This window comes from Petaurus breviceps, unplaced genomic scaffold, assembly GCF_028583685.1.
Source record: "Petaurus breviceps papuanus isolate PSGF00001 unplaced genomic scaffold, PetGlider_PUasm1.0 126, whole genome shotgun sequence".
NCBI lineage: Eukaryota > Metazoa > Chordata > Mammalia > Diprotodontia > Petauridae > Petaurus > Petaurus breviceps.
In genome coordinates this window covers 84,800,239-84,816,566 of record NW_027185655.1, presented here as the reverse complement: position 1 = coordinate 84,816,566, position 16,328 = coordinate 84,800,239, and the positions used below count along the sequence as shown (strand labels likewise).

Here is a 16,328-nt window from a genome sequence, read left to right as displayed (position 1 = left end):
TCTTATACCCATTATTAGGTGATTGACTAGATTGTATTACCAGATGAATGTATTAAAATAATTACTAACAATCATTACCCACTTATAAATCATATCACATTGATTGATACTGATTGGAATAGAGTAGTAGTCTAAATGAATTACTTCTCACAAGGTTGTCATGGGAGAAATATCTCCTCTCTGAGTTCATGTAACCAAATATATTTACCACAATTCAGAAATTATAGAGGTTAAAAACCCAGACGTTATTATTATACTTAGGTATAGGTTTGGGCCTCAGAGAAGACTTGAACCCCTACTAGGAGTCTAACAAACCCTTTTATAGTCTGAATTACATTTTAGTAACCCAAAAATAATTCTTTTACATATTACATTCTTGTGCATTGCTCTTAGGCTGTTAATGGTAAAGAAAAAATCCCTAATTCCAGTACTTCTTCATTGTCTAAAAGTTGAACAAATTTAGTGAGAGTCAGAATCTCATATATCCCCTAAGAAAACAAATTTTGAAAAAAAAAACTCTAAGTCAGATTATGGATTAAACTATATTTAGAGGATTCTCAAATAGTCTAATTGAGGAGGAAGATTTACATTATCACCAAAAAGTCAGAGACTGTTGAGATTCTACCTCTGACTTCTTATCTAAGGAATGTTTAGGGCTTTAAGTAAATTTTCACCTCCCCTGGGACAAGTTGTGGTCAATTCTACCTTTCAGCTAAGAGAAATGACTCTAACCTTCCCTTAATATTATTATTCCATTTGGAATAATATTTTTGGTAAATGAGATTAATTATTTTATTAATTAATTATATTAATTAATTAAAGTAAAAAATACCATTCCAATTACAGGCTGTATGCTCTTATCTTTATTTATTTGTCATTATCTTAGTAAGTGCTAACAACCTTATAGGAAGCAGGTTTCCTGAATCAGTCCAGTGTAATACATTGGACTAGAGTTTAAAAAAAGAAAGAGATCTAAGCATAAGAAAAATTGTTCAAACATACTATTGCTATTTCTCTTAAAGTGGGAGGAACAGCAGAAACTACATACACTATGTTCAGAGCCCTGGGACACTCCATTGGAAATCTCCTACCAAACTGAAATGAAATACCACTTGACTAGATTTGTAAGTTTGTCCATTTAAACAGTTCTTATTCTTATTACAGTTTCTTCTACCAAAAAAGTTCCTAAATCAGGAATTATGCATTAAGCCTCTTTGCATCCTAGCACCTATCTCAATGCATTGTTGAGCACATCAACAGTGTTCAATTAGTTTTTTTTTTTCCCCAACCATTATTTTAAAACTGATGGTGGCTCTGATTTGATCATCAGGGCATTCCTTTTCATGGTGTACAGATAAAATTGTCTAACGTAACCCCTTCATCTTACATTTAAAATTGAGTGAGAAGTAAAAAGAAACAGAAAAAAAATGTATCATGACTGAGAGAATAAATGAAAATTAATAATACAAAATGGCAGCTGCAATGAACAAACTGTTAGTCCAGAAAAAAAGAGATAATGAAGTGTACTTTCATTTTTCAAGGAGAAATGGTGGCCCCTTGGTGCTAAATGTTGCATATACTGTCAGATAGAATCACTTGCACAGTTGATTTTAATCAGTTGTTTTTCTTGAATCCAATGGTAGTGGGTATATCAGGACATTGTTATGCTATAAAAACCTGTTCTGAGTGAAAACATCAACAACAAAAAAGCCTCACAAAAGACAGAGAGAAATAGATGAATAAAATGTTTAGTAAGTCCTTACTCAGTGCTAAGCATTGTAAATACTAGCTGTGTGACCCTAGGCAAGTCACATAGCTTCTCTTTGCTTAAGTTTCCTCAGCTTGTTTGTTGTGAGAATCAAATGAGATAATAATTGTAAAACAGTGACCACAGTGTTTGGTACATAGTAGGTGCTATATAAATGCTTATTACATACACACACACAAACACATTTACATGGGCATGGATATATACACACATATTTGTATATGTGTACGTATGTGTATATGTGTACATGCATGTATATATGGAACACATGTGTATGTATATATTGTAATATGTGTGCAGATATAGATATTCAAATGCATGTTTATCTAATGTTGGTCTTCATGTGTGTGCTCATCTCCCTATGAATAATTTGAAGTTTTCTATAATAAAGAAAGCCAATGAAATGCATACATATTTTGTATATATTTATGTATATATGTATCATACATGCATGTATGTATACTTTTATGTACATGTATTATATATGTTTTATATGTGTGTATATGTATATATACATATATAATTACAGACTTTAGAGTCTAAATTGCAAATACTCTAGGGCTTAATGTGAGAGTAGGACCCAATGTCCTAGTTTTGACTATGTGTATGGTGTGGGGGAGAGGGAAAGTATGATTTAGGGAGTTAAAGAAGTTAGCTTGAAGCTGGAGCCAAGATGATGGACTGCAGGCAGGTAGCTCTCCCCTGAAACTCTCTAAATACCTTTAAAGATATGACTCTAGAGCAGCAGAAGCCACAAAAAGTTGGAGGGAAACAAATTTCCAGCCCAAGACAACTTATAAGGTAAGCAGGGAAGGTCCATTGCACCAGAGTGGGAGAGGAACACAGTGCAGTGCAAGATGTGACAGTGAGACCAGGGCCCCAGCAAACCTACAGCAGACCTCAGAGAGATTGAGTCAGTGGCAACAGTGGCAGCTTCCAGACTTCTCAGTTTATAGACAACAGAGAAAACTTGGAAGGTTCATAGGAAGGATCTATTACCTGAGTGAGAGAGGAATGCAGTCCAGCAAAGGCTACACCAGCACTACACTAGCCACCAAAACCCAAGAGCAGGCCTTGGGAGTGACTGAATCAGCAGTGACTACTTCCAGAGCTGCAGTCCACAGATGGTAAGGTGGTCAAACAACTAGTCAGAAAGAAATTACAGGGGTCTTTTTGGTAGCACTGTGGCAGGACTCTTTTGCTTAACCCATACTTGAGTGGCAGTCTCAGAGAGAGGAGGGGCACTAACATAGAAGAGTTTATGGTCACAATGGATGGGAAACACTCCTCACAGGGCAGAAAAGAGTGCCTATGGTCACTCACAGACTGGAGTACAGGCCAGAAGAGTAGTAAACATCTATCCTTGTATTATACCACTCTGGAAGAACTGAAAACTTATAGCTCTTTAAAAGTATTTCTGAAAAAAGCTGCACAAAACCCCTGAAACTTGCAAAAGTTCACCCTCCACCCTGGAATCAGAGTCGTACTTTAACAAACAGTAAAAAAAAAAATCAAGTAATAGCCTGGGAAAATGAACCAACAGCAGGGGAAAAAAAACACAACCCTCTCACTATAGCAAGTTACTATAGTGACAAGGAAGATCAAAACACATGCAGAAGAAGACAAAGAAGTCACAGCTCCTACATTCAAAGTTTCCAAGAAAAATATGAACTGGTCTCAGGCCATGGAAAAGCTCAAAAAGATTTTGAAAATCAGAAAAGAGAGGTAGAGGAAAAAATGGGAAGGAAAATGAGAATTCTGCATTAAAATTATAAAAAGCAAGTCAACAGCTTGAGACACAAAAAAATACTTAAGAAAATAACACCTTAAATAAAGAGACTAGACCAAATGCTATAAGAGGTCCAAAAAGTCAGTGAGGAGAAGAATGCCTTAAGAAGAAAAATTAACCAAATGGAAAAGGAGATCCAAAGTCCCACTGAAGGAAATAATTCTTTAAAAATTAGAATGTATCAAGTGCAAGCTAATGAATTTATGAGAAATCAAAGAACAATAAAATCAAAGGAATAAAATAAAGGAAGACAATGTGAAATATCTCATTGGAAAAACAACTGACCTGAAAAATGAATCCAGGGGAGATAGTTTAAAAATTATCGGACTACCTAAAAGTTATGACCAATAAAAAAGTCCAGACATCATTTTAAATCAATTATGAAGGAAAAATTCCCCCCATATTCTAAAACCATAAGGTAAAATAGACAGTGAAAGAATTTACCAATCACTGCCCAAAAGAGGTCTCAAAATGAAAACTGCCAGAAATATTATAGTCAAATTCTAGAGTTCCATGGTTAAGGAGAAAATATTGCAAGCAGCCAGAAAGAAAGAATGCAAGTATGATGGAACCACTACAGGATAACACAATATTTAGTAGCTTCTACATTAAAGGATGAGAACTGCACTCCCCTTCATGCATTCTCCCAATTGAAATGACCTGTTAGCCCCTGCCTTTACATGACCTTCCCACTTCTGCAGTAGTGGTCTTTGGAAATGTTATCCTTCCTCCCTTTTACCTTGTTGAACCCTTAGCTTCCTTCAAAACCCATTTCAGGTACCATGTCCTATACTAATCTTTTTCTCACCCTCTGAGTTGTTAGTGCTTTCTTCCTCTTGAAATTACTTTATATTATTTGATACTTATCTATGTAGCTATTATACTTCCCTAGTATAACATAAATTCTTTGCAATTAATACACATTTAAGTTCTTACTATGTGCTAAGCACTAGTAATATACTTATATTAGAACAAAATGGAAGATAACTTTGGTAGGCAAAACACAGAAGATTTAATTTTTATCTTTACATTCCCAGTATCTACTTATTTGTTGAATTCTTACAATTTGATATTTTCTCTGTATATATAGTCAGAATTACCTTCTGTGAAAGATGAAATAGCAGAATAGCAAAATTCCCCTTCATGGGCATTTTTTGTGTATATATATTCGAAGACTGATTCTGAGATTTCACTGGTCTGTGGAACTCCCTCTTTGAAAGCAGATCACATAAGAGGAGAAATAAGGCAGAATAAACCACCATTCTTTTGCCACCAGACTCTTCAGGTACAAAAGGGAGTAGTTGAATGAGTGAGTTTGGAACAATGGCCATTCCTGGAGATCCACTCAAATCACACTTAACCACAATATTTCCAATATAAATCCATTTCTCTATTATGTTCGCTGGAGTTAGGAATACATGAATTCAAATTCGGTCTCAGATACTTTCAAACAGTATGACCCTGGGTGCTTAATGTCTATCTACCACAGTTCCCTCAACTATAAAATGGAGATAATAAAAGTACCTACCTCACAAGGTTGTCATGACAATGAAATGAGATAATATTTGCAAAAATACTTAGTGCCATGCCTGACACATAGTAGGTACTTTTAAAATGATTATTCTTTTCTATATATGTTAATATGTCATTATATGTTTGTGTACATGTATGTATATATACATGTATCAATGTAGGATTCTTGGTGAAATATTCCTGCTAGTGATGCAGATGAATAGGTATCTTGTAAATTAAGTGTTTAGAGAGTTGCCTAGTATGTTGTTTGTCCTTCATTCTTAAAGAGGACCAATGATACCACACTGTTGGGGTAAAAAAGTGGATGATGAGTGATTATAATGAGAGGGTAAGTTACCTACCCAGGATCACATGGGCAGTATGTATCAAAAGCAGAACTTGAACCCAGGTTTTTCTGGCTTGAAATCTAGTTCTCTTTCCTCTACTCTCTGCTACTTCTGAAATATATATATATATTATGTATATACTCTTTAGCCAAGGTTATATCTAAACTGATTTTTATTTTCTGCAACAGAGTTAGAGAGAAAGTTCACAATAAGAGAGGGTTAGAATTCAGCCCATTAATTTACAGCCTTCCAAAATGTCTTGGTCCAGAAAATTCTGAAGTGTCAAAACAGAATTTGGAAAGCAGTGATAGTTCCATTAATAAGCCACCATTTTCAAAACATGTGCACTAGTTCATCTGCTATGTAAATAAAGCTGGAGAGAAGCCTTGTGGATCCTTTGAAGATAAATTTTTCTATTATTTGTCACCATTTAATGATAGAATAAAAACTTCCACATTTTTGATAACTATATGTGTGTATATATATATATATATATATATATATATATATAACATGATATAAGATATAGTGCCAATTACAAAACATTAAAAAAACACATGCCCTGATTTAATTATTTGGTTTTGGAGTGTTGTCAAATTAAGAACTAGTCCTAGTTAGTAACTACACAGTTTTTGTTGACAAATTCCAAGGATGGGAGGGGGAGACATATTTAAAACACATACAAAACCTCAGGATTTGCTTTATGAAGTCAGAGTGTATGTCAGATACCACACCATATTTGCAGTTGGTGGTTAAACTTGAGAGAGACATTCTTTTATATTAGATGCTAAAAACAGTGATTTAAATAATAGAAGGTATTCACACACTCTGGATTTGAAAGGACAATTTGAAATCACTGCCAAAAGAAATTTTCTAATCCAGTTAATATTTATTCATTCAGCACATGTTCATTAAACTCTTAATATATGTTGTGCATGGTTTTAAGTTTGGGGGGCATATGCAAACAAATAAGAAAAGACCTCTGACCTCTAGGAGACTACCATCTATTAGAGATAATATGAAGGTAAATATACAAATTACAAAAGAAAAAAAGGAAAATGCATAAGAGAAATTTTAGCTCACTACTATGTAGATACCCCAAAGAGATAAAACAAAGAGAACAAAGACCCTTATGCACAAAAATATTTTTAATGGCTATTTTTGTAGTGGCAAAGAATTGGAAACTGAAGGGATGACCATTAGTTGGAGAATAACTCAACAAATTATAGTATATGAATCCCCTGGAATCCTACTGTTTCATATGAAATGATAAACAGAATGGTTTAAAAAAATCTTAGGAAGACTTATATGAACTAATTGTAAAGTTAAGTGGGCAGAACCTAGAGAAAAATTTAATGTAATATATAAAAATGAATGTTAGGGTTGGCTAGGTGGTACAGTGAATAGAGCACAGACCCTGGAGTCAGGAGGACCTGAGTTCAAATCCGGCCTCAGATACCTTAACACACACACACACACACACACACACACACACACAAACACTAGCCATGTGACCTTAGGCAAGTCACTTACCCTCAATTGCCCTCCAAAAAGCCAAAAAAAAAAAAAGAATATCTTTGAAAGACTTGTTACAAACCATGTGTTTATCAGAGGGGTTTTATTTTATTTTTTTTTTTAGTGGGAGCTAGAATGGGCAGGAGAGAGAAAAGGTGGAGTTTTTTGTTAATTAAAAAAAATAATTTTAAAAAGAGTATCACTTGTTTGCTATAAGATTAGAAGTAGACACCTAACTTGAAATGATGGAATTATAATTGTGAAGTCAACACCCAGAACCCAATGGTACTGAACATTTAGAATGGAACAACATACATTCATATGAGGTGAATGAGATGACAGCTCAACTCTAGCTGTTACCTTTCTTGAGTCTGTGCTAGCATCAGAGCTCAATAGCTCTTAATTGTGACTTTAATAATTAAAATTAAATCACTTTTTAGATTCTGCTACAAACACATCCTATTACATATATATATTTCTAAAAAACTAGAGTGAAAAGGCTGACAAAGGGAGTAAATTACTTTTCAATCTATTCTTAATTAGCCTTTTAAATGTTTATATTACTGTAAGTCTTAGAGTCTAAGAGAGTCTGTGCATTTTTGGTAGGAGGTGTAACTAGAGCTTTAAGGTCCTATCAACTTGGGGAAAATCCTATGATAATAAAGTAATAATAGCTTTCATTTATGTAGGACTTCACAGATATTTTTACGGCATTTTCATTTGTATTATCCCATTTGATAATATCACTGCTCTTTTTCAAGTTAAGAGTTCCATCATTTCAAGTGAAAGAAATTACAGAAGATTTTATATGGAAACAACTAATGTTCTAATACATAAGTTTTCTAGGGTTCTGAGTCTCATTGCCTTGAAAATAAAGAGTGGGTTATCAATTATAAGGTCCTTGATTTCAAGGGAGCCATCAGTAAATATTCCTTAAAGAGCTACTTCTAAGCAAGAAAGTTTCACTCCCATATTAGCATTTCCTTGCCCCTGAATTTTCCCTTGTCCTGTTTTTTTTTTTTTTTGGTTTTTTTGTTTTTTTTTTTTGCTTTTTGGAGGGGGGAAGGCAGGGCAGTTGGGGTTAAGTGACTTGCCCAAGGTCACATGGCTAGTAAGTGTTTAAGTGTCTGAGACCGTATTTGAACTCAGGTCCTCCTGACTCCAGGACTAGTGTTCTATTCACTGGTCTTGTTCTTTTGACCTTAAAACATGCTTCCCTTTGATTCCTAGAACTAGTAGTCATCATATTCCTCCCTAAGGAGATTTACTTGTATCTCTTCTATAGTATTTAGTAATAGAAGAAACAGAGATAATCAAACTCACTTGTTTGATATATATTAAAAATGTAACCCCGAGAGATTAAGAAATGCCTAGAATAACACAGGTAAGTAAAGATGAATTTGTAGTCACAGCCTTTGTCTGTAATTCTGGTACCTTTTTCACTATACCATGGTGCCTCCTTTGGGTGATAGCTAATCTGAGAAGCTGACTCAGGAATATGGTCATCGACAAAGGTGAAGGGACAATTACAGGTAGTTTTTAATAATACACTTTCGAAAAGACTTCCCTATTTTTGTTGTCAACTTCATCAGCATCTACTGTCAATTTAGTCATGGTGAGTGGCAATATATGTATATCGTATGTAATTTCTTAAATTATGAAGTAAGCATATGTGTGACTGGTAAAATAAGAGGATTTACAAGGAAGCATAGAGATCCAATTTGCTTTCTACACTTCTGCAGATGAGGAAACTGAGGCTTATAGACACTAAATGGTTAGCTTAAGGATGTGTATGTAGTCAATAGCAGGAGGATATCCACTTCTTCTGATTCCATATCTAGTGTGTGTTGTGAGATACCACATGGTCTCCCTTCGATCACAGCATAGCTGAGATTGAATAAGAGTAGATCAAGGATGAAAGCCTGAACTTTAATATTTCAGCTTAAAAATAGAACTCCAGCATGACTCTGACAGATTTGGAGAATCTTTCTTAAACCCTGCATTCTCTCATTGCCCATTAAAAGTAATCACTGCTAAGAAGTTACTCTCCCCTAGACTTTTTAAGATGTTTTTAATATCACCTAGAGCCTAGTGAATGAGCTTTGACATTGACTGACTCTAAAGCATCACTTTTCAAATTTACTATCTCTAAAGGACTCATCCTAGTTTGATGAATCACCTGATTAAATAGGACATCTTATAGTAAGAATGAGAGATAATAGAGCCCAAAATGTTAAATTGATATCTCTTAAATTGGTTGATTGTTGTCCTTCATTCTCAAAGAGGCCCAAAATGACATCATTATGTCAGGATGATCAGACCAATATGAACTTGGAAGGTTCTGCCACAGGTCAGACACAAATAGTCTGTATGTGAGGACTTTTTGTGGTAGGAGTGTGGGGGATCTGGGAAATAATGATCTCCTCCTCTCTTTCTTCTGATTTATTTTTGCTTCATATCTTTTACCCTTTAGGTATTTTCTCTTTGTGAGCTTCTTGAGGTCAGGGACCATAATTTTCCTTTTCCTTTGTATATCCCTAGTGATTAGCACAGTGCTGGAACATAGTAAGCTCTTAATGAGTTACTATTGACTGATTGAATGACTTTTTTCTCTAAATGCCTCTGACATTGTACATATTTTCAAAGAGAATGTGAAAATATGAAAAAAACAAAAACCTCACATCTTGTGCCCATAGTCTTTCTAATCTTAGAGGCATGCTATTTTTTTTAATTTCTTTGTTTTTTTTTCTGTTGCTATCTTAACCAATTTATTTCTTCCTTTTGAGTTCATATATTAATTGTCCTCTTCATTTCTGGGTTCTTTTGAAGGAGTAGCTTGATGTTCTCTTCCAACATACAACTTAAAAGTTCATGGACTTGTTTTGCAGTGAAAATAAATTATTTTCTTAGCCTTTTGGAATGTCATACTCCACTTTTTAATTATTCCTTAATAAGTAGCAATTGCATGATATTCTGATGAATTTTCCTTGAAAGATGGAAGTGCTTTGTTTTGTTGTTTGTTTTGATCTTGGCTACCTGTACCATTTGCTGTTTGGTGTTGTAGTTCTTGAGTTTGAACACCATGTGTGTGTGTGTGTGTGTGTGTGTGTTAAACATGGGTTTGTTTCCATTTATGTTCTTTGAGTTCTCTCAGAATGTACATTCCCATCTACTTTCAATATTTCTTGGCTATTGTATATGAGATTCTGAAACAGAGGTGTTTTGGAGATAGTTCAAATTGACTTATAAGAGCTAGTTATTAAATTTTCAGCCTGAACACTTATACCTTAGAAATCAGCATAAATTATAAATCTGTGCTTGATTTACTGTTTTGTCGGTTGTCTAGTCTTAGGAAAACAATGAGGAAGTGTTAATAATGCAAATTAAACTTTAAATAATTTAAAAAATTATTTTCAGTTCCAAATTCTCTTCCTCCTATTGAGAAGGCAAGAAATATGATGCCCATAATACACATGAAATCCTGAAAAATATATTTGTCACATTAACCTTGTTGTACAGGATGGGAGTGGGGGGGGACAAGAAAAACAGAGAGAAAAAATATGTTTCAGTCTGCACTCAGAATCCATCAGTTCTCTCTCTGGAGGTAGATAGCATTTTTCATTCTGAGTTCCTTGGAATTGCCATGGATCATTGAACATAGTATGCAGATTAAACTTAAAAGTGTGTTATGCATACATCTGCCCAATGCACACCCCGAGAGCTGGTTGCCAAACATTTACTAGGCTATTGCTGTCTTGATGTTTATTATTCAGGGTATTTTCAATCATATTTTGGTGGAAGACCATTCAATCTTACACTGTCTCTTCATAGTCTTTCTAAAATTGTTATTCTTTTTTTTTTATAGTACTTGAGTGTCTTGTTCAGTTTTGTTTAATTTTCCTTCTTACTTTTTAATTTAGACATTCCAATTCTGCCACTTTCTTTTCAGAAAATATAGTATGTTGGACAGTTAGTTTCTCTAGTGTTTGTTCTAAATTTCCCTGTTCTCTTATTAGAGTGATTGATTTCTTTATTGACAAGTCTAATTGTTATTTTTATTTCATTGATTTCACCAATTAACTCTTTTATTTCATGCCTACCATGTGGTAGGTACTTTAAAAATGGTTGTTAATGATCACTCCAGAAGCATTCAGCAGGTTCTTAAAATTTGATCAACTGTCTTTTTGGGGGGTGTTGTAGAATTTATTTTCAATATCCTAACCTTCCTTAAAAGATTTTACCTAGTTTCTTTTATTGCGAGATACATGGTCATTGTGATGCCTCTTTTCATAGGTTGTTTAGTTGTTTTTCCTCATATGATAATTGGGCAGGATATGTGACTCTAGAAAAGGAAGGGTAATTAGTTACAACATTGCCATGGGGAGAATCTAAAAGGCTTCTGCAGACTCTTCTCCTTTTTTCAGCCTCATTCTTATGGGCTACATCTTTCTTTAAGGACTAGCTTTCCACAATGCTTGGTTGGATTTGCTCACCCAAGCCCCCTAAGGGATGGTTGAAGGGTCCAGTGAGAACAATCACAGGGGACAAACTTGGAGCTACAGCCACTGTAGCTAGACCTCTATTGTGTTTTTTCTCAATCTTCTGGCTGCTTGACTATTAGAATGTTGGGCCTGGAGTTAGAAAGCCTCAAGAAAACCTGAGTTCAAATCTTGCCTCAGACACTTACTAGCTGGGTGGTCCTAGGCAAGTCACTTAACCCTGTTTGCCTCAATTTCCTCATCTGTGAAATGAGCTGAAGAGGGAAATGGTATCTTTGGTGTCTTCGTCAAGAAAGCCCCAAAAGGAGTCAGAAAAAGTCAAACATGACTGAAAATGACTGAAGAACAACAAAAGTATTTCTGATTACACCAAAACTTTTTTCTTTCTTTCTCTAGGCTTCTCCGAGGGCTAATCAAACTCATGGGGCCTTGAATTCACTGAAGGGTAGATGGAAGTTTTGTCAATATGCCTCCTGGGAAACTACATAAGCTTCCATCCATGAGCTTCACCATCTTCTAGAACCTACCTTTCCTTTTTTGCAAATTCCAGATGGTTAGATTCCCAGTTACCAAATCCCCTCTCCTTCAGTGGGGATTGGAGTCCCCGAGACACTGCAAATGGAATTGATGGGGGGATGGCAATAGGTTATATGGGAGGGCTCTAATCAATGACCAGAGTCCCCAAGTCTGGAAGGAATTCAATAGGCTCAAGCATACTTCGAAGTAAAGATTGTAAAAGTGTATTGTTATGCTTTACAGCAGGTAGGTGTTCTTAGGGAACATGCAAACTTAAAGAAGACATAGGCATAATTTTTAAGGAGTCAAGGCAGTAAATCAGGTGTCAATTATGCTAACTAGGTGAGTAAGGGCAGGATTAGGGAGGAGTTAAGGAGTGGTCAGTGCTTAAAGGAGCTTGCAATTTTAATGTCAACTTCAAAGGCTTTTTTCCCATAATTCACTGGGAAATAGCCCAAGGAGGGGCTACCTGGAGGTGTGGTTTTAGGTCTGAAATGTCACTAAGTCAGCTATCCGTCAAGACTGACTGAGAAGTGCCTAGTCTGCCACCCATAAGTGTCATGTTTGACAAGATGGATGTTGGGAACCACAGCTAATGTTTAGTGAAGGATTCATAGGTGTAGCTTGTTATTGTTCCAAACAGAAATAAACAGTTTATGAGTTGTTGCTGGGCAGAGTGCTGTCAGGGGGAAGGGGCAGAGTTAATTCTCTGAGGCTGTGGAGGGGGAAATGTGATTTTACAGACTGGTTTTACAAACTGATTTTACGAACTGATATTACAAACTGATGCTACAAACACAGATCCCAAGCATCCTATCAGAATTACCTCCAAAAGTTAATATCTAAAGCTAGAGCAGTCATGGGAGACTAAGGGTTCTTGGCTAAGCACTAGTCCTTAACTATGTGAGACCACCACCAGTAAAAATGGGTCAGTGAGGTGAACTCAAGTTATTTTTTTACTGTAAGAATTACTTTATTGTGACTTATTTTTTTCCCTTGTGTCATTTTTTTATTTTCTTTTTTTCATTATTGAGCCATTTAAAAATAATTAATATGCTAAGATAGGGAACTGAGCCTAGGAAAATGCTCACTTTTCTATCTTTACTTCCTATTCCCATACTTCCCTCCCTCTAATTGTTTAATTTCTTTATGAAGAATTTATTTTTATAAAAGCCTTGGTTATGAATTGCACAAAATGAGAAGGCAAGAATGGGTAGAAGTCAACAATGATGGAGAGATTACTCATATTAATTCATGAATTGTTGGATGGATGAGGATTTGGATGCTATGAAAAGCTAAAAGGCTTATTTTGGGGTTGTTAACCTTTTGCCATCATGTATTAGTGTCTGTCATATGCAGTGGCTGATAATGGCTACTTTTATAGTGTGATCTAGACCTGAGATCTCTTCCAGTTGAGTACTCCATTCAGGAAAGTCATTGGGAAACACCCCTTCCCTCTGGCTTTTTTGTTGTTGTTTTTTTTCATCTTTAGTTTTCAAAGAAGACTAGTGACATCATGGGGTAATGTCTTCACTTGTGAGTGAATTGGTTTTAAATGAGGCAGAGTTGCACAAAGTGATCAAGCCTCACTCTCTTCCAGAGTCATCAAAGTCAAGTGATAAGACAAAAGTCAAGATGACTGGCAATGGCCCAGGATGGAGTTGATGACTTTGGTGTCTTCCACATCTGACCAAGTTCTAAGCATGACACAGTGGTTGCTTCAGCCTCCTTCATGGATGTTCAAATAAATTGTTCTCATCTGCCCATTTTGCTGGGGGAAATCTTCACATGCTTTGGGTAGACATCACCTAACTCACTAATGAGGTAGAGACCTGCTGGTTACTCTCAACCTGGATTAGCCTGTCTGCTGAGATGGCTTTACCAGGTTCTGGCCACTATGCATGCTACAACTTCTCAGCCATAACTGAGAGTTGGTTAACAGACACCAAAAATGGATGAGCAGTCCTACAGAGGGCTTGGCAAGCCCTCATATCAGATGCTAGTTCTTCCTCAATACCCCATCTTTCTCTTGACTAGTATCTCTTTTACTTTTTACTATCTTTTCATAGGGGCTATCTGAATATATAATATATATATATATATACATGCATATATATATATATATATTCATGTGTGTATGTATATATCACATTGCTCATTTGGCTTCAATCCTAAAAACTTTCTATCATTTCTATTACTTTTTTCCATTAGGCTTCTCTCTCTCAATTAGTTAATAGACCCAATAGAAATGTCCCTGAAATCTAGCTGCATTCTCTTTAGCCTTCACCTATTGTCTATGAATAGGTAGCTAGAATGAAATCTCAGAGAAGATGAACAATGTTACCAAAACCTAGTATTGATTTTGTATGTCCAGAGAAATAAAAAGTTGACTTCTTGAGAGATAATTACTTTCTCTGAATGTCAAATAAAGGACATCTATAGTGTTTGTATGAAGAATACACAGAAGAAGTGATTTTGTTTTGAATTTAGATGGTAGATGAGGGTGAGAATGACTGTTTTCTCTATAACCATGATATCTTGAAAGCATCCATACTTACTTAGGTTATTTTTTATCACGTTTCTTGTCTTACAGAAAAGCATATGAGAACACTGAATGAATCCAAGGAATCAGTTTTTAAACTTGCACATCATATCTTCATATGGAGTATGAGGTGTGGAATCTGTGTTAAAAATCCCTTTTAATGGAAAGAACTTGGAAGCACATTATAAATAATTTAAAATATGCATTTTGTTTTTACCTAAGCACATGAAGAGGACAAATTGGAAAATTGTTTTTAAGTATCTCTAAATGTCACCTCCTTAGATTTCTTTCATTCTAATTATGTATTTTTAATGACTAGAGAATGAGCTTATGTCAAAGCTTTCATTATGGTTTTAGAAAAGGAACCTTCAAATGTAAATTCCTCTAATCTAAAGCTAAGGTATATATTTGGAACTAAATTGAATTGTTAAGAAATAATTGATACATGGAAGTCTATGACATCATTTTCCCTGAACCAATTAATGTCTTAACTCCTAAATACTTTTGCATATTTCCAAACCAATGGAAAAACTTTTCAATCTCTTAAGTATCATGATGTCATCCTTTAAATGAAAATTTACCAAATGGAAATGAAACATATTTTTATTTTTCACAGGACTTGTGTGCTCTTTTATACCATTTGAGGGCAAAGCATCTTTTCTCCTTTTACATATTTTAAAATATTTTCTCTGTTTTTAGACTTATTATCTTTATCATATTGGTTTAGGATTCACCATTCTTTAAAATGTGTTCCCTTTTTTTTCTTCCCTAACCTTTCAGTCTTTAGTCAAACAAATCTGTCCTCTGATTTATCCACACATCTTCCTCTATAGGCTTATTAAAGTGCTACTGTGAAATGATATTCAGTTAAAAATTTGAGACCATCAAGGTAAAAAAGTTCATAAGAGCTTTCTTTAGTGTTTGTCAAATAAATCACCAGCCTATCTATAGTCTAATATCTATTTGAGTTAGTGCCATGTTCAAAGAAAAGGAAGGCAGCCACTGAAGACCATCAGCCTTGTTTGGATTCTAGCATTATATATATATATATATATTTTTTTTTTTTCCCCCCTTGAACAGCAGAGCCTCATAAACAGAACTTGTAGAATGTTAAAGTTGGAAGACATCTATCTAGTCCAACCATCCTCCTGCTGCAGGAATCTTCTCTGTGACATCCTTAAGAAGTAATCATCCTACTGCTGTCTGAAGACTTTCAAGTGACAAGAATCTCACTATTATGAGTTAGTTCATTTCATGGTTAAAAGGTTATATTGAGGAGAAATTTTCTTTCTTATAACTTTTTAAATGTCATATTATCTTTAATGATTTCTTTTTAACAAGTCATTTCTTTGTTCCTTGCCAAAGCTCACCCTCACTTCTCTGCACTGAAGCCTTCTTTTTAACAAGGGGAAATAAATATATGGTAAGACCCATACACAGTGACCTGATCTCTCAGTAGTAGAGATTATCCACATCCACAGTTTCTTCCTCCTCTGTACTGAGAAAAGAAAAGCCTATTTTCTTATTAGTTTTCTAGCACTGATATTGTTCATTACAATTCAATGATGTTCAGTTGATTTTTTTAGTATCATTATTGCTTATCATTGTCATGTACATTGTCTTCCTAATTCTATTTTCTTCATTCTACATCATTTCATATGAGTCTTCCCATGTTTATCTGAATTCTTCATATCTTCCATATATCTTATTATGCAATAAAACATCTACTCCCTTTGGTTCTGTGACTATTCACCCTGAAACATGCTTACACCATACCAGCCTCCTCCCTCCTCCCATTGGTGGAACTTTCAGAGATTCTATTTTAAAGAGGGTAGATAAG

The 16,328-nt window shown here is 35.0% G+C and overlaps 1 protein-coding gene across 5 annotated transcripts in view; it reads left to right on the top strand.

Moving 5' to 3' along the window:
- The window catches only part of MARCHF1 (membrane associated ring-CH-type finger 1), a 1,238,958-nt gene that overhangs the window by 643,768 nt on the left and 578,862 nt on the right, over nt 1-16,328 (top strand). The gene's annotated exons all lie outside the window — the stretch shown is intronic.